The sequence below is a fragment of the Zonotrichia leucophrys genome, chromosome 4, assembly GCF_028769735.1.
Source record: "Zonotrichia leucophrys gambelii isolate GWCS_2022_RI chromosome 4, RI_Zleu_2.0, whole genome shotgun sequence".
Classification (NCBI taxonomy): domain Eukaryota; kingdom Metazoa; phylum Chordata; class Aves; order Passeriformes; family Passerellidae; genus Zonotrichia; species Zonotrichia leucophrys.
In genome coordinates, this window is record NC_088173.1 from 30,947,737 (window position 1) to 30,971,208 (window position 23,472).

Consider the following 23,472-nt stretch of genomic DNA (forward strand, 5'->3'; position numbering starts at 1 on the left):
TTGGTTTTGGCTTTTCTGTTTTCTTTCTGTTTTTGAAAAATCCACCAGCTGTAATTGTTGACTCCACTGATGGGGGAAAAGATAAACAAGGCTTTCAGCCCTGGGAGAAACCTGCCAGCCTTTGGAAACTTAACCTCAATGCCCAAAAATTCCCATCACCTCTTCATGGAGTAAAGATACCACCTGGTGAGCTGAAAGCTGCAACAGTGTTAGAACCAGGTTTGTGATCTTGAGGCTTTTTTTAAAGTTGATCCTTTTTCTTATGACAAAGCCAAAGATTTGGCGTACATTCCCAAAACTAAACCCTGGTTCTGTACTCGCAGCACCTGGGCGAGGTGGGCCTCGATGAGGGCCAGGTTCAGCCAGGAGCAAAGATCATCAGTCAAGTTTCTGGTCAAGGAACTGGCCTAGGTCAGCTCAGGAGGCCAGCCTGCGGGTGAGAGGCCAGACCCACAGGTCTGTGGCCAAGAACGGGCATCGCTGTGAGCAGAGCCATAGCACAGCTTAAACAGGAAAGGGGAATCCAGGGATGTGCTGAAATGGAAGTGTTGGATGTGACTATGTTTATATGCAGCCAGGGCCTCGGCAAGTCAGGAAACCTGGCTCACAGCCCTCTTCATGGGCAACTGGACTGTACTCTTGATTGATAAACCAGGAACTTGAAATCAAGTGCACTGAATTTATTGACTTGAAATATTCAAGTTGGATCTTCTTGGTAGGTCCCTGGGAATCCCTATGCAGCTGGATGGCTGCAAAGCCAGGTGAGTCATTCCAGTGTAAAAGTGATCCTTCTATGAGTTTAGCTGAAGGACAAGAGAAACTGTTATTGATTTTTTTTTGCTTATCCAGTAATTGTGGAAAGTACAGGGCATTCAGTACTGGGCACTGCTAATGAGCAGTGATGGAAGGCTTGGTGCATATGCATCTTTCTTTGGAGAGGAGAGTGTGCTTCCTGAGAGCCCTGTGCTGGCTGTTAGTGGCTGAAGAGACCTGTGCTGAAAAAAGAGATATGCAGATTTGGAGGAATTGTGCTTTTCCCTTTCACGGTTTCCAGCAGGAAAGATCATAGCATCATAAAGCAATTTAAGTAGAACAGAACTTCTGGAGATTTGTCTCCAAAATCTGCATCAAGCAGGCCCACCCTAACTGCTACATCATGTTGTTCAGAGCAATTAAAACATCTCCTCCATCCTCTGGACTTACAGAATGTCTCTGCAAGTTAGAGCTCAGAAACAGCTGGGTCCAAAATGCCAATGGGAACAGGCCTGGTTTCAGCATGCATTTCATTTATTTATTTTTCTGAAGGAACAATTCAGGTGCTGGACCTTATTCACAATGCAGCTTAACACACAAGTCTGGCTCACTCTTATTTGTGGTGTGTTGTTGTCAGGAAAACCCTTTTCCCTTTCCCTTCTTTCAGTGATCTGCATCAATGAAAGGAGGGATGCAGGCTCCTCTCACATGCCTGCCCCATGCCCTAGGAGGGTTCTGCAGTCAGTGCTGGACCACAGGCAGCATGCAAGGTCTTTGGACCATACCTGCCTTGCTGGGCCTGCCTGGGACATGAGCTCATGCCTGCGCTGTGGTCTGTGCATTCCTTCACTGGCCTTCTGGGATCTGAGTCATTGTGCCCTCTTTTAGGTGTAGAGTAATAGCAAAACCAGTGATGAATAATCGGAGTTAATAATAATGCTTGCCTAAGGTACTTGGTGCACTTTGCTCCCAAATAACTGTTGAACGAAAACACCCTGTCTGCTGGGGACATGCTGTGGCTCTGCAGCACTGTGAGATTTAACAACATCTGACAACAGCCAGCCCCCCTGGCAAGCTGTAGTTTTCAGCCAGCCATTGCTGAGCCCTTTTTTTTTCCCCATGGAAGTGCTGAAAGTCAGCTAAGCAATGCTCTTCCAGTGAATTAATTCTCCCAGCGGCGCACGGACCAGAGTGGATCCATTCCCTGGGTGCTCACCCAGGAAGTCATTGGCAGCTTGCAGGCAGAGGTCGAACCCATTACCATGGTTTTGTAATGCTTTGTTGGAAAAAATAAGCCAGTGCCTTAGGATTGAAGCTGACCTTGAATGAAGAAGGAGGAAAATCCATCATGTCTGGAGCTTGTCTCTGTGGGCTGAAATGTGCTTCTGTTGGGATGCTAATTTTGGGGAAAGCAATTTAGGGAGAGGAGGAAAGGTGGGAGCAACATTTTGGACGTGGAACAATTGTTTCATCGATGTATGTCTGCTCCTAAAGAAGAGCATCCTTGTGTCCTCTACAGTATGACGGAAGGACAGCTGGAAAAGGAACTGACTGGTGCAATGATCTCTGTGCAGATGTTCTGGCTGTGAGTGTGTAGCAGTCAGCTGAACACATGGACAGACTTCATTTCCGACTTCATTTCCCTGCTGGCAAATAGTACTCATTTATCTTTAGAACCAGGGTGAGTCCTTTCCATGAATGGAGAGTAGATTCTTTCACCAGTAGATCCTGGGTGGTTGGCAAGTACCCAGACAAAAACAGAATCCCAAAGAAGTCAGGTAGGGTATCCGGCTGCATGACTCACACATTAGTCCGTGTTCTTTCTCAGCTGGATTTTCTGCTTTCCTCAGTTTTAGTTTTCAGAGTACAAGTGGAGGTGGTTATGGAGAGGGGGAAGGCTAAGATGCCTCTTGCTGTGGGCCCATTTGCTTTTTCTGTCGTGTGGATGGATCAGGGGGAGCTCCACTCCAGATAGCTACATGACTACATGCAAGGGGATTGGAAGAAAGAAACATGCTGTGGTTGACACTTGCACAGCTTCAGGGATGTCTCCTGGTGTCACTAGATGCTTTCTCATCCAGATCTGGACTTCCTCTTTTCTGCCTAGCAGGCTCTTCTCTGTGATGGCCTCCATTAGATGAGTCAAAGGATACTATTCACTTCGATTCAGCAATACAAGAGTAAGCTGCTTTCTGCTTAATGTGGGTCCATTTGCTTCTATTTATAATGAATTAATATTTTCTTCTGTGCTGTGAACAGTAGCACTAAGCATACAGCAGGTATGCTGCTAATTTTGTCAGCAAAGCTGGTTAGGGAAGGAGATAAGAGGGGAAAGAATGAATCACTGAAGGGAATAGCTGGCTCAGGCGCTGGTGTGTTATCATCACGACCGCACAGCAGTTTCTGTGCCTACTCACCCGCCCAGCATGAGGTCCATTTGGACCTGCAGAGACACACTGTGACATGAAACTCTCTTTCCTTTAGGCTTCCCAGAAAGCTCCGGGCGCAAATGAGCTGGCAAAGAGTTAGCTCAGTCATGATCTCCAGCCACTGGGAACCTGCAGAGAATTCCTGACTGCCAAGTGCTGCTTGATCCAATAGGCAGAGGCAACTGCAGTGACTAGATCCAGATGGGAAGCAGTCTAGGAAAGCAGGAGGTACTGAGCTTTATTGCCTGGGAAGTAGACTAAATCCTGGGACAGGTCATGGGGTAGATTCCTCAAAGTCCTTGAGCTGCGAACAGGTACCGCTTTATGCATAATTCCATCAGATGGAGTTTTCTGAAGGGGGCACACTGTTATGAGTGATGGGAGAGTGTGTTTGAGCAACTGGCATAAACAGGACAAAAATCAAACACTTCTTGGTGGTACTGGATCACAAAAGACCTCTGTAATATGAAGGTCAATAAGTTCTAGAAGAGTTCTTAGCATCTCCCTGTAGCATTTCCTGGTGCTGCTACTGTTGGGTCCTCCTGGCTCCTCAAATTGGTGTATTAAACATTCCAGATTTCATAGTGGTGCCCACCCACACACTGCCATGGTTTTAACTGTGTAAAATTGTCTTTGGCAGAAAAGAAAGGATTTGTTCCAGGACAAACAAACCCTTCAGCTCAATCAGAACAGCTTAGAGATAATCACACAACTTTGCTCTTGAATACAACAGCAGATACTATGTGATACCGACCCAGGTCCAAGTCCAACACCTCCAAGTTCATCTGCAAATAACCTTGAATAGCTGGAGAAGTGCAAAGTGTTGTTTGTTTTTGAAAAACAGCAGAGAAAGTCTCTCTCTTCTTCATTTTTCTTCTTCCTCTTCACCCACAAGTTAAAAACCAAGGAGGATAAAAAGAGCATCCTAAGGGGGAGAGTTACCACATGCTGCTGCCAGTGTTAGGAAAACAGTACTGAGTCACACAAATAATTTTAGATGCTTCTAAATACACTGTGCTCTCAGCAGGCAGCCTTTCCAGCTATAATCTCGCCGGCTGTCCCTAATTCTGAGCACACAGTATACTCTGCTTCCTTCCTGGTTGCAAATGATTCAGAATTTCTCTGTCACTCACCTGAGCCAGAAGCAGCTCACCAGCTCAGTGCTTGAACACTAATGCACAATTACAGAGTGTATTCCCTCACCCTGTAAAAACCCTCCCTGTCACAATCCCAAACAAAAAATGCACGGTACAATTGGGATTCCCTACTGAAATGCAATAGCTGGGGAACAGTTTTGGCTGTGTTGGTGTAGGAGGCTGGGAGAGTTGCCTGGGCAGCCTGCTTCAGTTTTGCTTGCTGTTTGAGGAGATATGAGCTCTCAGTGGCAAGGGGGCTGCCCAGGGGAGTGGACAGTATGAACATTGGAGGCTCCCAAAGACTCAAACCATGTTAGCTCTCACTAGCTCCATCAAAAAAAGCCAGGAGCAGGCCTCTGAAGAAAAGAAAGTGGAAGAAGGAAGGGGTCAGTCCAAGAACCAGGAGGAGTTTAGAAATCTCATGAGACTACTTAATGTTTGTATACTGCTGTCATTCATAGAGGACATCTCAGCTGGTGGTTGGTTGGTTGGTTGGTGGGCTGGGTTTTGTTTGTCGGTTTGATTTTTAAGTAAATAATATTTTAAAGGAAATTTGGAAAAATCTGTCAATCTCAGCATGGGAAAAAAAGAGAGGCAAAGTTCAGTCTTAGATGAAGTTATATATTTGCCCATTCTGTTTTTTTTATCAGATTAGAAGAACTTTGCTTTATTTTTGTCTGGAAAAATTGGCGAAGTGAAAAACACTCCCAGATTTTGCTTTCATTTGCTCTTGTTCTCCCTTTCCCTGCACCCTAAATATAGTTTTGTCTACCTCTTCCCTTAACTTAACCTAGATGAGTCTTTAAGTCTATCCATATTTATTCCTTTCTGTGTTCAGTATACACAAATACTTTTTATTCTACCAAACAAAACCAATAAAAAGTTAATTAGGAGAAAAATCTTATCTAGAAAGCTGTAATAGGTTTTATTATCTTTGTTTCTGAAGGGCAAAAGAAAGGGGAGTGCCAGAAGTAAAGATGGGAAACATCAAGGAATGAAACGGAGAACACACACACACACACACACATACACACACACACACACACACAGAGTAAAAAGAATGTAAATGAGAAAAGACTAATGCTAAGGGGAAAAATAATCCTGAGTAGTAGTAAGCACTCTCCAGAAGAATAATAGGATCATGACTCAGGATCATGACTTGTTCTGGCATCAGACATGGACCAATGAAATGGCAAAAGTGTACATTAAGATTGGTAATGCACAGAAAGAGCAAGAGGTCACCAAAGGAGATGTAAGTGGCTCCAAGGGATACCAAGAGCAATTTATTATCAAAAGATCTTCAACTTACTTAAAAAAATCAGCAGTAAATGAAACATTATCCAAGTGTTCTCAGGGGAAGAAGAAGGACAGATGGCAAACAGACCCAATAGCTCCCTGGAAAGGCTGGAAATTGCTCATGGAAAAGGCAATGACGAAAGAGCAGGTGATGGAGAAGTGGTGAGTCTGAAGACACACTGATCTTCATGAGCAGATGGGGCACTGGGTACCTGCTGGCAGAGACTGAAGGCACACTTTCAGCAACTGTTTCCCAAGTAAAGTGGATCAGCTCTTGCCCACATTGTGCACAAAGTGAACAGGGAATGTCCCTGTGGTGCCTACACCTAGTAAGATCTCGTGAGGCTGCCATGAACTCCAAATGCAGTGTGGGTCATGAGGCCAGCCTTTGATCACTGAGAGTCAAACTGTCTTTTAAATTCCTTCTTACTAAATACCCACTTTGGAAAAATTGAGAAAAAATTACTGGAAAAATATTTTGTGTCTTTTCAAAGAAAAAAGATACCAGCAGCTGCACAAAGAGCATATTTGGTTCTTAAGGTCAGGTTTTGGTAGTGACAGAGGGCTACAGAGGTGGCTTCTGTAAGAAGCTGCCAGAAACTTCCCCCATGTCTGACGCAGCCAGTGCCAGTTCCAGGATGGATGCACGGCTGCCCAAGGCTGAGCCCAGCTGTGATATTGGTAGTGACTCTGAGATAACATATCTAAGAATGGGGGAAAAAACTTCTGCAGAGAGAGGAGTGAGGATACATGAGAGGAGCAGCCCTGCTGACACCAGGTCAGTGCAGAAGGAGGGGCAGGTGCTGGAGCTGAGGCTCCCCTGCAGCCCTGGTGATGACCATGGTGAAGGAGCTGCCTCCTGCAGCCCATGGAGGCGCACAGGGGAGCAGAGATCCACCTGCAGCTCCTGGAGGACTCCTTGCTGGAAGAGATGGATGTCCAAAGGAGGCTGTGACCCTGTGGGAAACACACTGGAGCAGGTTTGCTGACAGGACTTGTGACCCCCTCAGGAAAAAATCTGTCTTTCCTCAGGTAAAAAGCAAATTAAAAACTTCCAAGGGTTTTGCTGCAATTTGCAGTTTATAAGGACAGTGGTGAGAAAAACATCCAAAACCAAGTGGATGTATAAACTGCTGGGAGACCTCTGTGCTCAAGTGCTCAGAAAGAATTTTCTTCTCCTGGTCTCCATGTAGATTTGGCTGGCAAACCTTTGATTGCCTTCAGTAACACCATGAGCTGGGGCAGAAGGAATGAAAATATAACCAGGTAGGTGGAATTTTCAGGAGAGAGTCTGAAGTGTTTTCACACTGGCAAATGACTGAATTTGTTATTGGCCTTGACTTTGTTATTGCAAATATCTGAAACAGTTGTCATAAGGGTTTCAAAATATGTGGGCAGGAAAAATGGCAGCTTCACATCTGGGAAAGCTCTCAGCAGCTTCTTCCTTCTTCTCTGAGAATTAGGCATCAGATTGAATCAAATTGGAATTACTGTCTTTTTAGTTATCCGCATGCTAACAGCTTCCCAAGCCTCACTGAATCTAGCAGAAAATGGAAAAAGCTAATTCACAGAACAGGACTAGAAACCACTTCCCCTCATGCACTAATTATATCGTAAAAATGGGAAACATTTTTTATTTTTATTTGCTAGGAAGCGCTTCTCAGTACAATCGATGCCTCTGTCTTGGAGTGGTTTTGTGCATTATCAGGGCAGTATCACTCACTAACAGATGGAAACCGTAGGAATTATTTCCATCTGTTACGGGAAAGGAAAATCATTTTGCCTTTAAGTGGTGCAGCATGGGAAAATAACCAAGCTTACATTTTTTTCAGGAGTATTTTCTGGGTGGGTTTTTATGTGAGCTTGAAGAATGTTGGTATGAGAATCACTGTGCTCATTGCTGGCCTGCAGTGTCCACAGATGATGTGCAGGACAGCTGCTCACCTTTCTGTGGGGACATTCTTGTTGGTGGCCTCTGAGATAGGGAGTAACAATGAGTGGATATCTCGTGGGCAGCCAAATGCGTACTGTGTTTTTCTCTGGCTCTGTCCTACCATTTAATGCACCTGTAGAATGGGCATGATCAAAATCCAAAACTGCGCTTCCACCACAGCATTCACTGAAAAACAGCCTGACTATCAAAAGCCATCAACAGCAAATGCTGCATGAAAATGAAATTCTGTGGAGACATTTCAGTGCTGCCAATACATTTGTGGCTAGTTTGGGAGATTATATCCAGTTAAACCAAACTTTCTCCTGTAGTAGGTCAGGTGACCTTTAAATCAGGGCACATCATCAGTGTGATATGCCTTGACAGAAGATGTTGCGATGCTGCCCCAGGTGACAGACTCACGATCAAGTCAGGAATGATAGCACAGGTTAGACTATTGTTAAAAATACAGAATAGCATAGAATACAGTAAAACAGAACAGAACAGACTAGTTCAGTTTGAAAGTACCTACAATGATCATCTGGTCCAACTACTTCAGGGCTGTCTGACTACTTCAGGGCTGACCAAAAGCTAAAGCATGTTGTTAAGATCATTCTCCAAATGCCTTTTAACCACTGACAGGCTTGGGGCATTGACTACCTCTTGTTTGGCTGCTGTCTGGGTAAGGAAATGCTTCCTAACATCCAGTCTGAGCTTCCCCGGTGCAGCATTGAACCATTCCCACATTTCCTGTCTCTGGGTACTAGGCAAAAGAGCTCAGCACCTCCCTTTCCACTTCCCCTCCGCAGGAAGCTGTAGAGAGCAATGAGGTCACCCTCCAGCCTCCTTTTCTCTAAACTAGACAAACCCAAAGCCACTCCTTACTGGATATGCCTTCCTTATGTGTCTTTATTAGAAAAATAAAATAAAAAGAGTCATTACCAGTAGTTTGTGGGTAACTGTCAAACTGGAAGGGCTTTAGAGATCCATCTTCAAGGATCCATCTTCATCTTCAGAGTCGAATCACAATTTCAAATTTCTGTTACTAAATTAGACATATTAAATAGCAAGTGGCATGCTATTTAATTTGTGGGGCCAAATTACAAGAACTTTGACAGCAATGATTTCAGCATGATCTCTTGAACTGGAGAGAAGATCTGCAGTCGGTGAGATAAAGTTTGATGAAAGACAGGTGAACGCTTCAGAAGTTGAATTCCCAATGCTATGCTAGCTGGACAGAATTAAAGCCTTGTGAACATGTGAGCTATGATCTTGATATGAATGGAAAATAACTGTCTGAGCAGTACTTCAGAAAAACATGTGGGGGTTGTAGAAGAGCACAGACTGAATGTGAGCTGTCAGTGTGATCCTGCTGCAAAAACAATGCAGGACTCAGAGATGCTTTAACAGTATTGTCTGTCTTCTACCTAGTGTTTCTGAAGAGGCAAAGGAAAGAGAAACTATCATTCAGGAGGAAGAATGTAACATGTTGCTTGGAAAATTTATCCTTTAATGTCCATTAAATGTAAAATTTCCCTCCTCCCAAGATCAGATGATGATGGGATTTCTTTGGCTTACAGAGGTTGATCTAAATAAACTAAGGCTGTCTTCCCATCTCTCCAATCCTGCAATATAAAATCACAAGAATCCTATTTAAAAAAATCATGTGCACAATAAAAATAAATGCAAACCTGCATCTTTCAGAGCACAGATATTTAAATACTCACAGGAAGACTGCACCAGTATAGGACACTTTGAAGGACAATTTGTCCTGTAGACTTTTTGAGTCAAGACCAAACAGAATTTATCTTTGACTCCAGCTGAAGATTCTAGTCTTCCTGCAGTGGAGATTTCTTCAGAACCAAGTGCAAGGATAACAGCTTGTGCTGTGTGTACCTTTCCTGGCAGCTCAAACTTTTCTGTGTACAGAAATGGCAGGTTTGTGGTACTTCAGCTGTATGTTGTGTTGATCACATACATTTTTTTCTGGACCACTGTGCTAAAGATGTTTTTCTTGGTTGGCATTGCATAGATATAATAATGAGGCAGAGCAGGAATTCCTGTGACACAGACATTTTGCATTTTGGGGCAAAAGGTGTGTTGTAAGCCACTGCTTTCTGCTTTATTTGCCTAGCAATGGAGAATTTGCCTCTTTTGACAGCAGTGATAAACCTTAAAAAAAGCCCCACAGCCACTTTAGTGTAAGCTGCAGAAAAGCAGGATGCAGCCCTGTGTCTTGAGGTGGGGAAGAGCCATGAATGGATACTTCCCTCGAGAACCAGACCTGCGAGGCTCCTGGGCACGGTGCAGGACAGTGGGATGCCCCCAGTGACACCACCTGTGCTGCTGTACAATGTTACTGTACATTACTTTACAATGTACAACATCAAGGAGCTGATGTCAGTGTCTTGGATGTGCTTTTCACCTGAGGGATGGTATGCCACATCTCAGTCTGGATGAAAACCTGGGATGTAGTTTAGGTTTGTTGGCTTTGAGTCCTGGTTGGCTCTGCTGACACGTAAGTCAACCTGCAAATGCAAACAATCCATATTGAGCGGAGGAGGCATTTCTGTTAAAATTTACAAGCCTCTTTAAGATCCCAACCCATTCAAAATTACTGGATTGCTTCACCTTTTCTGATGTGGAGCCATAAAAAGACATTGGCATCATCATCTAGAACATCTTCCCTGTCAAAGCAAGAAAGGGACAGCAACAGATACCCAGAACAGACTGTTTGGGGTCTTGCATCAGCCAGCCTGTGGTGGAAACATTTCTGCTCCAGCCAAGCAAAGATGTGTCTGCTGAGGTCAGCCCTGGGTTCAACCCTTGGTGTGCCATTGTAGGATGGCAAAACCCATGCAGGGCACCTCCCAAAATCCTCTTGTTTTTCAGGGAGGCAAGGGCCTTTCCTTGGCTCTCCCTCATTGCCACCAGAGGGCTCTGGGAAGTCAACAAGCAGATGTGCCCTTCTAGTTTGGCCCTTTAAGCTGCACTACACAATTACAGAAGTCTGTAGAAAGGCATCTGAGACTAGGTTGGCTTGGAGCAATATATTGGCAAGGGTCTGGAATAATCAATCAATATTAAACCATCTGGGTGTCCACACAGCTGTTGTGTGGAGACACAGGAGAAGAATCAGAGTGGCTTGAGTGAGACAGGGGAATCAAACAGAGTGCTTCAAACAGGGGCCGTACACAGGAAATTTAGAAGAAACCATTCAGGGTGAAGACCCTGCTGTTTGTTCTGCAGTGAGTTGGCTGCAGTTCTCCATTTACACAAGCCCTGCCTCAGAAGTTTTATGTTCACAGCCCAGACAGCAAGGCCACATCTGTCCTGGCGCCTTTCCTTCTGGAGGCTGGTTTCACAGGGCAGCCAGGGCACTGGTGGATGTGTGGCTGGACTGGGCTTCCTCACCACGGCAGTACAGGGTGCTGGAGGATGACTTCCACAGCCATGGAGAGGGGCTTGCACCTGGGTGACAGGAGAATGGTCTAGGGCACGAGGGCAGTGTACGCCAAGGGCCATTCTAGCAGTACGACTTTGGGAGGGGAAACTTTATCTTTTCTTTCCCAACCTTCCCACTCTAAAAGTAGCAGAAAGTTTGATTAGATAAGTGATTAAAGTGTAGGCATGTTGCTCTCCTTCCTGTTTCTTGAACACAGCAGAAGATATAATGAGATAGTAAATTTGGCACTTGGGTGGAGTATTGAAATCAAAGACAACAAGGCCTTTTTCTCATTTCTCCACATTGTAATTTAGTTAAGTTCACTTATTCTGTAGTAATTTAAGTAAATGACTGGGAAATTATGAGCTCTTTGCTGCACACCATGTTGTGATGAATTCATTCAGCTTCTTCTTAAATGTCACAGATGGTTACAAATGAAAGCCCAAAATGAGGTGGACTCACTCACTAGAGACAGGCTGAAGGGGAGAGGAGGAATTCCCCTCATTTTACTGTTTCCTCTTTTCTCAAACCCTCTAAGCAGATGTTTTTGGGGGAAATACCAACCAAATAGGATGATGTGATCAAAGACGCCCATGGATGAAGAATTGTTTAAGAAAAGCTCTGCTGTTTTGTCCCAAAGTAGTATCATGAATAAAGCCATGGGATGGAGGCAGGAGGGAGAAGCAGGGAGTCTAGCACACAGCACATGTTGTTATCTAGATCTGGGTCTTAAGACATCAGGAGGTGTTTGAAGCAGCAAAAGGACAGACCATGTCTCAGCAGTGGGATCTCAGGAAGATCAGCAGTAGGATGAGGCCTCTTTCAATTGCCATGGAAATTAGTGGGAAGGTTTCCACTGAGCAATGCTGCTTGATTGTGTCATCTACAGCATAAAACCTGTGAGGCTGGAAGGAAGCCATTCTCATGACTTGGAAAACTAACCACAGAATCACCATCTGCTCTGGAGTAGGGACCTTCCCCTTCAGAGGGATGGCCTTTGGGAGACCTTGTTAGGGAGCACGTTGGTAAGAAGAAGGGACAGATTAACTCTTCATCATTTCAGCATCCTGTGTCATCCTGAGAGCTGTATTAAATTGCTCCCTTCTCCCCTCTCTGAGGTTTTCCTGTGGCTAATTAATTACAGAGAGAATTCAGAGCCCTTTGTGGGTAGTTTGTCAGCTTTGCGCTATGAGTCAAGAGGAGTGCACCTCAACAAGTTCTGGAATGTGGGTTGGGCTCCATGAGGCATTCCCAAATTTGGTAGTTTATCTGGATTTGTCTGGGACACCTTGCATCCTCTCTGTGCGGCCAATCCATCTTGCTTTCGAAGCAGCACACAGCATGGAACATGCAGCAAGCAGAGAGGGGCGTAGCAGCCATCCCAGGGACATTGAGTTGATCTTGAACTCACCAAATTGAGGCAATATTGCAACACCTTTCCTCCAACTTGCCATTGATGTTGTAAACAGCAGCAATGAATAGAGAAAATCAGAATGAAATCCTGTCACCTAATAATGGTGACAAGAACATGAAAATCCATACAACATAACTATTCTCCTTCCTTCCTAATAACCGAGAGGCTGAAGACATAGCTAAGTATAAATACACCTTTGACCTCCACACTTCACAGTTAAACCCAAACTTACACAAAATATTAGCCCAGTAAAAAAAAAGCCATGTCGTTCCAAGCAACAGGCACATTTTTTGGCATGACATGGGTTCATCTCCTTACCATCTCTTCAAAGGCCACTTCTCCAGGAAGGGTTTCCTCCTGCTCCTGTATAATCTTGTGGCTCAAGCTCATGGCATTACCACTGTGGAAAATCAAAATACTCAGTATTCAGCTTGCAGGGGTTTGGTCATAGCTTACCAAGTATCCCCTGAGGAGAGGCTGTCTTATTTGAAAAACCTCAGGTCTGTGGGCAAGCTCAGGTTGTTTCAGCAGGAACTGCTCTTATTTGTGGTTTATTACTATGCAGTGAGCTGGAAGAAATTATGAAACTACTTCAGTGACCAATCATACAGCTCAATAACAAGTGCACTGGCACTCAGATGAAGTTGAGGGTACCAGCAGATACTGGGCTGAAGTAAAAGATAGTTTTGTAGGTAATTCACAAGCAGTAAATGGGTGAACTTACGCCATAAGGAATTCAGCAAGCCCCAATCCTTGTCTTCCTGATTACTTAAACAGTGCAGTCCATGTTTCATGTGTTTGCCTTCTGCCCTGCTTACAACATTGCATAAATCCACCTATGTGAAACAGTCTTGAAAAAGAAATGGAAAAGATATGTAAGAAATTAGAATTAAATAGCTAATGTGTGAAGGAAAGAACAATGTTTAAAGGTCAATATAAGGGCCTCAGGAGTCATTGTCATTCGAGGCCTTCTGTAATTTGGTGCAGTATATAGTAATCTTTTCTTAGTGATCTTTTTGGATGTGTTCCCACGTTAAAATTGTGTGTTAAATCTTGGACCTTGAAATCACAAACAGGAGGGAGAGGTGAAGATGGGAGGACCTTGGTAACCACTTAAAGGCTTAAAACAAGGAAGAAATTTTGTTTGTTTGTACCAGCTGTCAGCTTCCAGGCTATCAATTGTAGGATTCCTTGGCTAACCCTGACCAGCTATCTGAGCAGACTTCAGCTGACAGTCACAGCTGGTTTGGGCTAGTTATGGCTCTGCTGCTTGCCCACAGCAGGGCTTGAATAAAGGCCCAGTCTCTGTATCCTCTTGGCTGCTCTTTCTCCATGACTGAGCCTTCTCACAGGAAGGCAAGACTTTTCCATCTTTTCATAGTAGAATCCTAGAGTCTGCAAGGGGACTTCTCACCTGAGGATGCAAGTTTGACAATCACTGGGGAAACAGGAGCACAATACTTGGACTAAAACACCAGCAAGGGATGTTGATGCTGGTGTACATGGAATGGTGGTACTTAGTGGAATGTACAAGTGCAGAAACTCATATCTGGATCTTGAAGCTAGCTTCCTGTTTCCTTTCCAAAAGCTATGAATTAAATGGCATCACCAGTGGCCTCATATTCAGCTTCTGCTTTTCCTAACCTATCAAGAAGATCAGATGGGAACTTGAATGTGTAAACAATCCATATGCTAGGAGAAGACTGTGAGCATATGTTGAGCTTACTTTCCTGGTGCATAATTATTACAGATACTTAAGTACCAGAGAGGTTGCACAATACCTTAATTACTGTGTTTAGATGCAGCCTGTTCAATGTAGGAGTCATACTCTCTGGCTGTACTTTCTCTTCAAGGTGTAATTTGAACAGTCATTGCTGAGATACATGGGTGGCCAGCATGCACTGAAGTGTCCAATATGGCCCAAACAGATAAAAAATGGGTACTTTTCATCTGGCTTTTCAAGGTGCAGCACGTTGTGAGCTTGTGGCATGTTGTGTATAAGTTGCCAATCCTTTGAAGTAGAAAGAGGGGAGATTCGTATCCATGTGCAATGGAATTGAGTGATTCCTCTTATAGGAACCTTAGTATCTCAAACACATGTGCTTCTGCACATACTTGTACTACCAAATCCAGATTGTTAGGGGAGCAGAAGAAATTTTCAGATGAATCTGGGCAAGATTCTAGGATGGTACACTGCAAACATATTTGGTACCTGGTGGTACACCTGAGTTGACTGTTTTTCCTTTGAAAGCCTGAATGAAATTAAAGCAAAACAAAACAAAAGAGATAGGAGATTTATTCACATAAATCTCATGATGCAAGTCCAGGAGAGAGGGGTCATCCTACCTGGCTTCAGGAGTGTGCAGTCTAAGGTTGCTGCTAGGTGCCAACATAACTTTTGGTGAGAAGGGAACATTGTAGGATATGGCATCTGTAAACTTCCATCTTTTCAGGGACTTGGCTCACCCTAAGAGCAAATCTGCTGTAGGTGAAGGATTTACTGTCCTTGTCCTTTCCCATCACTGTCCTCAGTAAAATTAATAGTATAAACCAAAGAACCTCATCCCTGTTTCAACCTCCTAACTCAGCACTAGGGCTGCAGAAGCATCTGAGGATACTGAAATAGGATATATCTCAGGTGGTTTCTCACTTCTCAGCCTTGGGGAGCAACTGGTCAGAGCCAGGTCTAAGGAATTTGAGCAGGGGGATCAGTAGACAAAATAGAATGGAAATGAGCTGTGGCAAATGATTCCTCAGAGAGGTGCCTGTGTGAATGGAGTACCTCTGTTGGACCTCAAGGACTTATTCCAGCTTCTCTCAGTCATGCCAGTGCTCTCAGCCACAAGTAGATTCAGCCATCCCTTAGGCTCATTCAGAAGAATTACACCTACAGTTTTGTTGCTCTCTTGGAGACAGTCCAAGAGACTAGGATCCCAAACTGTGCCACTTCTTAGACCACAGATAGGTTAATTAGGTCTGATTTCCTTTGGGGCCCCTTGCTAGGAATGTGTCTTCTAGCCCCTACTGCATGGCATAGGCCTAAACAAAACATTGGTGTCTCAGCTCATCTAATGCTGTTTGCTTAGCTGGCTCTTCCCTCAGCTATTTTTTTTTCTAGCTGAATGAATAAACAAAGCCACCCAGTTGAAATACCTGTGTTACAATTTTTATCTGAGCAAGAGAACATTTCCCAGTAGCTGCAGCCACGTGCACAGCACTAAGGACCTGTGGCAATTAGCAAATGTGGGGAGAGAATATTGGGTCATGTTGAGGCAGGTTTTTCAGTAATTGTATAGGGGCAACAATTAGAAGAGGCAGGAGACTCATTAGGTACTCTAATCCCCCAGAGTAGGCAGTGGATTGCAGAACAGCCTTCCAGTCCAAATGATTGCTCATAGCTCATGGTGTGCCTGAAGTACAGTGAAAAAAACCTCACTGTCTTCTGAAAGGCAACTTGTGTGGGTGCACATCAGTGATGGGGCTGGAGGAAGCAGTGTGGGTTCTCTGACTCTTTTAGTCATAACTCTCAGCTTCTGCAAAGCAAAGGGACCCTGGTGCAAGACTACCATCAGCCTTCCTTGATGACTTCATTTGTTCCTCTTCCCCCTGTACCCTAGTCCCCAGCTCTTTGCCCCGTGGAGACATTCACAAACCCAGGGGTGGCAGCCCTCGCAAACAGGGCAGGGGAAGCCAGCTGGGATGTGAGAAGAAGCAGATGATGTTCAAGGAGGTGCTGAGGGAGCTGGGTATGCTCAACCTGGAGAAGAGAAGGATGTGTGTAGGGGAGGGATCTAGCTGCTGTCCATCTCTGCTGAGTGGGGAATTACAAGAAAGACAGTCAGATTCTTCTCCATGCTTAACAAGGACAAGTGTCTCAGCTCTTCAGCTTCTCACCTCCTGCAGCACATGCTCCAGGCCCTGACCATCTTGGTGGCCTCTGCCAGGCTTGCTCTCAGTTTATTCAAGCACTCAAGAGGCTCAGATCTTGACACAGCATTTCGGATGCACCTTTGTAAGTGTGAAGCAGAGAGGAATAATAATTTCTCTCAGTCTGCTGGCTGCTCTTTAGCTAATGTTAACTAGGGAGCAGTTGGGCTTCGTCCTGGTGGAAGCACACTGCTGACTCACATTCAATGTCTTGTTCATCTGGACCCTCAGGCTCTTTTCTGCAGTGCTACTGCCCAGTTATCCAGTCCCCAGCCTGTCCTGCTGCAAAAGGCCACTTCATCCCAGGTGCAGGAGTCTGCCCTTGCCTTGGTTAAACTTTGTGAGGTTCCTTCTGGCACAGCATTCCAGCCCACTGCAGTCCCCCTGAATCACAGCCCTGCATTCCTGCCAACACCAGCTGCTTCCCCCAGTTCGGAGTCATCCTTGAAACTGGAAAGAGCATGCTCAGTCTCATAAATCCAGCCGATGAACAAGATGGCTTATGTATTACTATCCCCCAAAAATTCAGATCTAAAAGAGGTAACAATTGCCTTCAGAGCAAACTCAAGTTTTTTTCATGAAGTGGGAAGAAATATCTATCTTCTGGACATACTTTAAGTAAAGTATTGAGATTTTTTTAGAGCCACAGGATCCTGAGGCCTCAGGGTTTCAGATGTTGTAGGAAATACCATGAGACCTCATTACATGTTAACAATTAAGCTTATAGTTTAACTACATGCCTTTTGCTATTTTCTGGTTTTATAGTCATCTGCTCTTTGTGGGATTACTATATATCCCAAATATATTGCACATGGGCTACAGTGATGTGCAGTAGGGTCACAGGGAGGTTAAGGCTGTGTACTATGTCTCTGCCCTAACCAGAACTGGGTCCTGCGATTTTCACAGGAAGGGCATTTTTTTCTCCACGGAAGAGCTTTCTGGGGAATGTCAGTGTGCTGTTTTGAAGCTCCAGTTTCTGAGGATCTTTGGTTTCTTTTTTCTGAATGAGTCTAGTATCGCCAATGGACTTGTTCATATCCCTCTGCAAAAGTGAGATGCTTGTTCATCATTAAGTTAATGAGGGATACACTACCAAGGACACTCCAAAAGGAATTGTGTTTGCCTGTCCAGAGATAGGCTTTGTCAGTATCTGAGGCACTGGCCAGAATTAGGACTGCCCCAGGAAAAAGGCCAGCAGAGCCAGTGCTGGAGAGAAGGATGTGGAACACACATTGCTGGAACATTGAACTGCAGCTAAGTATGGAGGACGATGGGGCATCTGTGGAGGCCAACAAGTTTCCCAAGTGGCCAGCTGGTGTGTCTTGACTAGAGGTAAACAGACAATCAAATGTGGAGTCAGGAAGGAATGTGAAGTGAATTGGATAGCAAAAGCAGGGTTGGGTTAGTTGTTGTTTTGCTTTCTGCTGCAGGGATGAGGTCTGTTTACTAGGCACCCATGGGAACTCCACTTAGCAAATTTCTCTCCCTTGCAGGCACTGAGGACATTGTCAAAAACCTTCATCCTGCTGTCTTCCTGGAGTAGGGATTTTTTGTTGCTTTTGGGGTGGGTCTGTTTGGTAGACAATCTTGCCTAAGAGCATTGGAATTGCTCTGTAGCCACCTGCTGTACATTCTACATCAAACCAAGCAGTGCATATCACACTCCTGTGTAATGGACAAGTGCAGTTCTTCTGAATCAGGTTCCACCAGAAAAGATTGTGTCCTGGGGCAGCCCCAAGACCAAGCTACCAAGGTCCAGGGGCCAGTCCTTGCTGCAGCAGGAACAAGAAGTTCTGTTTGCTCTCTCATTACACACATCTTGCCTATCAGCAAAGTTCTGTGCTGGGCTCTAGACCATTTCACAGCTGTCCGCTGACCTGATTGGAATGAAAATTTTAATGGCTTCTAGAACAGATCTTTTCGCAGATTTGGTCCAGATGGAGGGGAAAATATGTTGGAGCAGCGTCAGCCCCTGTATATCAGAAGAGAAACAGGGATGCCACAAAGTTTCCAGGCTGACAGCTCACGGGCTCCCTGCACACCCGCACTGCCACAAAAAGAAAGGCTCAGATGCTTCTTTGAAAGGCAAACAGGTATATGACAGACTCCATCTTGCACAATACCTAATAGAAAGTCTGAGCCACCTCCCAAAAGATGAGTGTCTTGTCTCCCCACCTTTGATAAAACATTGTTGACAAATAGCAGGTTTGCCATAATTAGAAGCATAATAACTAGGAAGTGCAGCTCACAACCAATTCAGGCGTCTAACTCTCTCCAGCTGCTATTAAAGCTGATGTCTCAGGCAATCAACTGCAAATGGGTATTATTTTCTAATTGAATCCACATCTCCCTACATGTGAGATGTGAATGAATGAAGTAAACACACGTGCAGCCAGCAAGGCTCACAGCTCCCTGTCACCCCTCCAGTGCCACTAATGTGGTTCTCACTCATCCCAAAAGCTGTAGGGACTTCACTACAGTTTTGCAGAGGCCTCAGGGTCCAACACTGCTAGCCAGGGAAATTACATCTGCTTTGCTTCTCATGTTTTGATTAAGGACCTTCTTAAAGCTGCATGGATATTCTGCAGGCACAGGGGACTTTGGAACACGCACCCACGGTGAATATCTGCACACCATGCAGAAGGGCTGAGCTAGGAACTATGAAATAGCTATTCCAGCGTGATAAATCTCTCCACCTGCTTTATCTGGTCTTGGCTCCAGCCTTTGTTCTGGTGGAGGCTGGCCTGTCTTGTCAAAATCCTGTCAGAAAGGAACTTCCATGAGATGCTACAGTGCTGAAGTCCCAGACTGAGCACTGTGGGAGCAGCAGCAGCACCAGACTGGCCTGTCCCTGTTGGAGTGCCACAGACATACCCCACAAGAAGTCTGCCAGACCCTTCTGTACATGTGAATGGCCGGAAGTGTTTTTCTTCTTCACTCCTGGTAGAGCTGTGATGCCTATGTGGATGGAGGGCTGTAGAGTTGGTGTACCCTGAGTCCTGCAAGTTCCTTATTCCTTCTGGGAGTGGTTCAGAGCACAGGAGCCATGTCCCTGGAAAAACAGCAATGTTTGACCAGAGCACAAGGAAGGAAGAAGGTTTTATTAGAATTACATGGTAGGGCAGTTTCTGAGATTTCATACTTTGTGTACCTTCCTACCTTCTTTCAGCCTGCATTTGTCCATTGTCTGTGTCCAACCTCCAGATTCTGTTTTGTGTTTGCCTATAAAATCATAAATCTCAAATGTCAGAAACCTCCACTCAGTAGGGATGTATGTAGAGGTGTGTGGTCTCTTTCTAAGCTAAATAGATGAGCCTCATCCACCTCCCACTGGGAGAGAGTCTATCCAGCCTGCATCCTACCATTCTTGCCACTTTCCACCTCAATGCTTTCTGTGAGTCAGCAAGCAGTGTGTGACTCAGTGAAAATACACATAGGGCAAAACAGCCATGAACTGAATTCAGTGCTTGCTAAAGAACGTGCAGGTGTTATTCTGGGGATCAACAAACATTCTAATGATGATACTGGGTGGATTCTGGCCAGAAAGGTGTGCTGTGCTGAGGGAAGGTGGGAGGAGAGCCTGGGAGTGATGCAGCAGAGTTTGGAAAGAAGAGTTGGCTCCACAGAGGCAGCTTGTCAGGATTCACAGCAGAGCAACAAGAAGAGCTATTGGAGGAGGACTAAGTTCATGGTACCCCTAGGTGGGAGAGCTGCATGTGGTGGAGGCAAGCACAGTAATTTGTCCCTTGGAGTTGCCCTCTCCAGATCAGCTGTAAGGGGCTCCCATTGCTCTGCAATGTCAGAAATACCTAGAAGCAGACCAGCTCCCGGGCTACCATGGGGCCTGGCAGGCTCGTTCAAGTGAAAACACAAGGTGCCCTATAAGCAGGGAGCAGAGCCTGAAAAATCCACAGGAAGACTAGAAGGTTAAGGTAGAGAAAGCCATACAGAAATGGCTGCTTTGGTGAGATCCTGATGTACAAGGCCTGATGCAATCACCTGAGTAGAGTTCCTGTTCCTCCTGGCTTGTGTGAGTGTTTCCTCAATGCATGAGACACACATTCATTGAGAGGGCAGCACCACTCCCTGCTCTACCCTTCCCATGCCCAGGAGCACTTCTGACCGTGAGAAAGTTCTGACATGCAAAGGAGACTCCTGTAACAACGCCTTGCTTGCTGTCAGCTGAAAGCAAGTGACACCCTCTCTAATGACTAGTTTCAGAAAGAAAGCAAATACACAAGGATGCACTCACCTGTCCCAGGTGATCGCTGCTGTCTCCCACGGGTGAAATTGCTGGGGCTTTTCAACACATGTGTTGCTGGCTCGTTCACCAAGGTGAGGTCACATCCTAGCTGGGGGATCAGAGGGGCATGGGGGACCTGAGCTGCTCTGAACATTGTGCGTCTGGACACTGCTGTGTAGTGTAGAAATATTTCCCAAAGACTTCCCAGTTCTTTGGCAGGAGGGCACAAAACTCCTTAAAGATCATCCACCAGTGGGGAATGGAGCAAAAAGTAGCTCCAAATCTTTCCTTTTCCACATTTTTTTGAAGTTGCTGCCGCACAGACCAGAGCCAATACTGAAGACCCTAATGCCCCCTTTGCTTCCTGTCCCTTCCATGCTTGGAGAATTGCCCATGGGAGCCTCTGGCTGGCAGAAGCAGAGAGAGCCACGTTGCACATGTGAGGGTGGCTTGGTAGCCTGGCTCGGAGCACCCAGAGGGAGTGTCTGCCTCTGTCGATGGCATTTCCAAAGAAAGGAGCCAAATCCACCCACATGGGTCACGGAGACTGCCTTTCTGCCACATGCCTTCCCTGCTTCCCAACCCTGCCAGGGCCCTGCTGTTCCTCACGTGTTGCCCTGCGTGCGGAGGAGACCCAACAATGCTGCCAAGCTCCATGTCCCATGGATCTGCTTCCAGATCCAAGATATCTCTCCAGTCCAGGAATTCTGGGGTGTTGGACTGGGATTTGGTCTTTGATTTAGTTTGATGGGAGGAGGGAGGATTGTAAAGTCAATCGGAAACCTGTAGATGCCAAAAATGGGACCAAGAGTAATATGTAGGATCATGGCTCATGGGAAATACAAAGTAGAAGGGGTTTTCTTGTCAAATTATGTGGGGTTTTTTCCTGTTCTTTAGACTTCCCATGTTTGTTTTCTCCATGGCCCTATAGCTTTGTAATTCTCTGCAGAAGTAAAAGCTTCGTCATTTCAGCAACCCCTCCAGATGCGTCAGCCTTTGCTCCATCCTCAGGGGCTGTTAGGCACTTAGAAAACACAGAGGGAGCCCAGAGTGAATGCCAAACAGCTGACTTCCTATGTTTATTCATCTTCTCAAAACCCGAGGCTTTTAAAGAAATTTTCCTTCAGCTCTTCCAGAGATCCCCATGTGGCTTTTCTTGCTTTGGGTGTGAGCAAAACTCTTCTTTTAGGCAGGGTGTATATGCTTTGAAGCTAAACCAATAATTACCTTAAAGGTTTAAAGTGCTGCTCTTTTTTCTGTAGAGGGGGCCACACACATGTGCAGGGGCAGTCGGGAGTGTGGGTCAGAACAGAGACTGTAGGAGAGGCCAGGGGAGGCAGTGGGATCATTGACAGCAGCAGTGTCTCTCACACCGTCAGATCCAGATCCAGTAATGTCCTTAACTATGAGTTTAAATTTAAGCACCTTGGTCAATTAACGACAAACCTGTGCTCCGATGAGCTGCAAACCCTGTCCCAGCAGAGCTTGGAGTGGCATGTGACATCGCTCTCTGCTTTCCAGAGAAAGCAGCACGCAGGGCAAGAAAACCCTCAGTATCAGAGGTGAAAACTGTGTAAGATCCCTGGTTTTTAGTGTAATTTGTCTGAGGAAATACCAGTGAGGAGGTGAGGAGCTGCTGAGCAGGGCCTGTCCACTGCTTCCCCCACCTTTGGAGTGTGAGCCATCATGACAAGTGGGAGCATTTGCTCAAGACTGGAAGAAACCAAGTGCCACTCCTATCCTGAGGAAGATATGGTGAACTACAGGCCAGCCAGCCTCACCTCAGCTAATCCTGGAAATAATTTCCAGGCTCATGAAGGGCAAGAAGGTGGTCAGGATAAATCAGGCTTACAAAGGAGAAATGGTTCTTAACTGACCCAACACAATTCTGCAAGGCAGTGCAGGACAGAGCAAGGTGCTGTACCAGCTGTGAGCTGGGTCATGTCACTTGTTTGCATATTTGTAACTTTGTGTGCAGTGCAGCCAGTGGTAGATCCCAAGGGATGAAATCTGAGAAGCTGGGATTGTTGGGGAGCTGCTTGCAAAGGGCTGGGTTTCCCCTCACCCCCAGTGAATGTGAATGGGTCAGAGGGAATTTCACCCCCACTTTGTCTCCCCAACACCTTATTCCTGGGGCTGGGCCATGGCTGCTGCTCTGACCTGTGCTCTGGCAGTGGCAACAATTCACCATCAGAAGTGGGGCAGTGCTTGGGGTGCTTCCAGCCAGCTGGATTTCAGGAGAACAGACCGATAGGCACATTCTAAGAGGATTTCCAAGATGCCTGCAAACTCATCAGTCAGCTCCTGTGCGGCTTTGGTCTACATGAAAAACAAGGCAGCTTCTGTATCTCAGTGGGTTTGGTGCTGCCATGGCAGTCTCACACCCCATTTCCATTCAGTGGCTTTCCTGAAAGGATGGCAGGTTTCTCAGCCCTGGGATGGGGGAGAAAGCAAGAGACTGACCCTGGGTTTCCTCTACCAGCCCCTTGCAGGAGACCCAAGACATGCACACAGCAGTGACTGACACCAGCTCAACTTCTTATGTTTGGTGAGAAGGGAGAGAAACGTCACACCAAGCAGGGGTTTAGCCTTCTGGCTGGGCACAGAAGAACCACTCCTGCAGGTGAAGGAGTGATTCTCTTTCTGTCCATTTGCATCCTTCAAAACTTAAAACCCTCCTGTTATCTTACATCAGGCAAATGCTCCTAGTTTTATTTTGAAAGGTCCTTTCTTTTCAGGTACCAGTCCTTGTAGAGCCTTTAGCTTGGTGTCCTGCACTTTTGCTGATTTTTGGGGTTAAATTGTGGGTTCTGTGCTGCCCTGCCAGCAGCACAGTGGCACTGAACCGTGTTTGCCTGCAAATCATAGGGACTTGGATGGCACGTATTTTATTTTTTAC

The 23,472-nt window shown here is 45.6% G+C and overlaps 1 long non-coding RNA gene across 1 annotated transcript in view; it reads left to right on the forward strand.

Annotated features, from left to right (window-relative positions):
- Nucleotides 1-23,472, forward strand: part of LOC135447362 (uncharacterized) — a 77,470-nt gene that overhangs the window by 43,987 nt on the left and 10,011 nt on the right. The gene's annotated exons all lie outside the window — the stretch shown is intronic.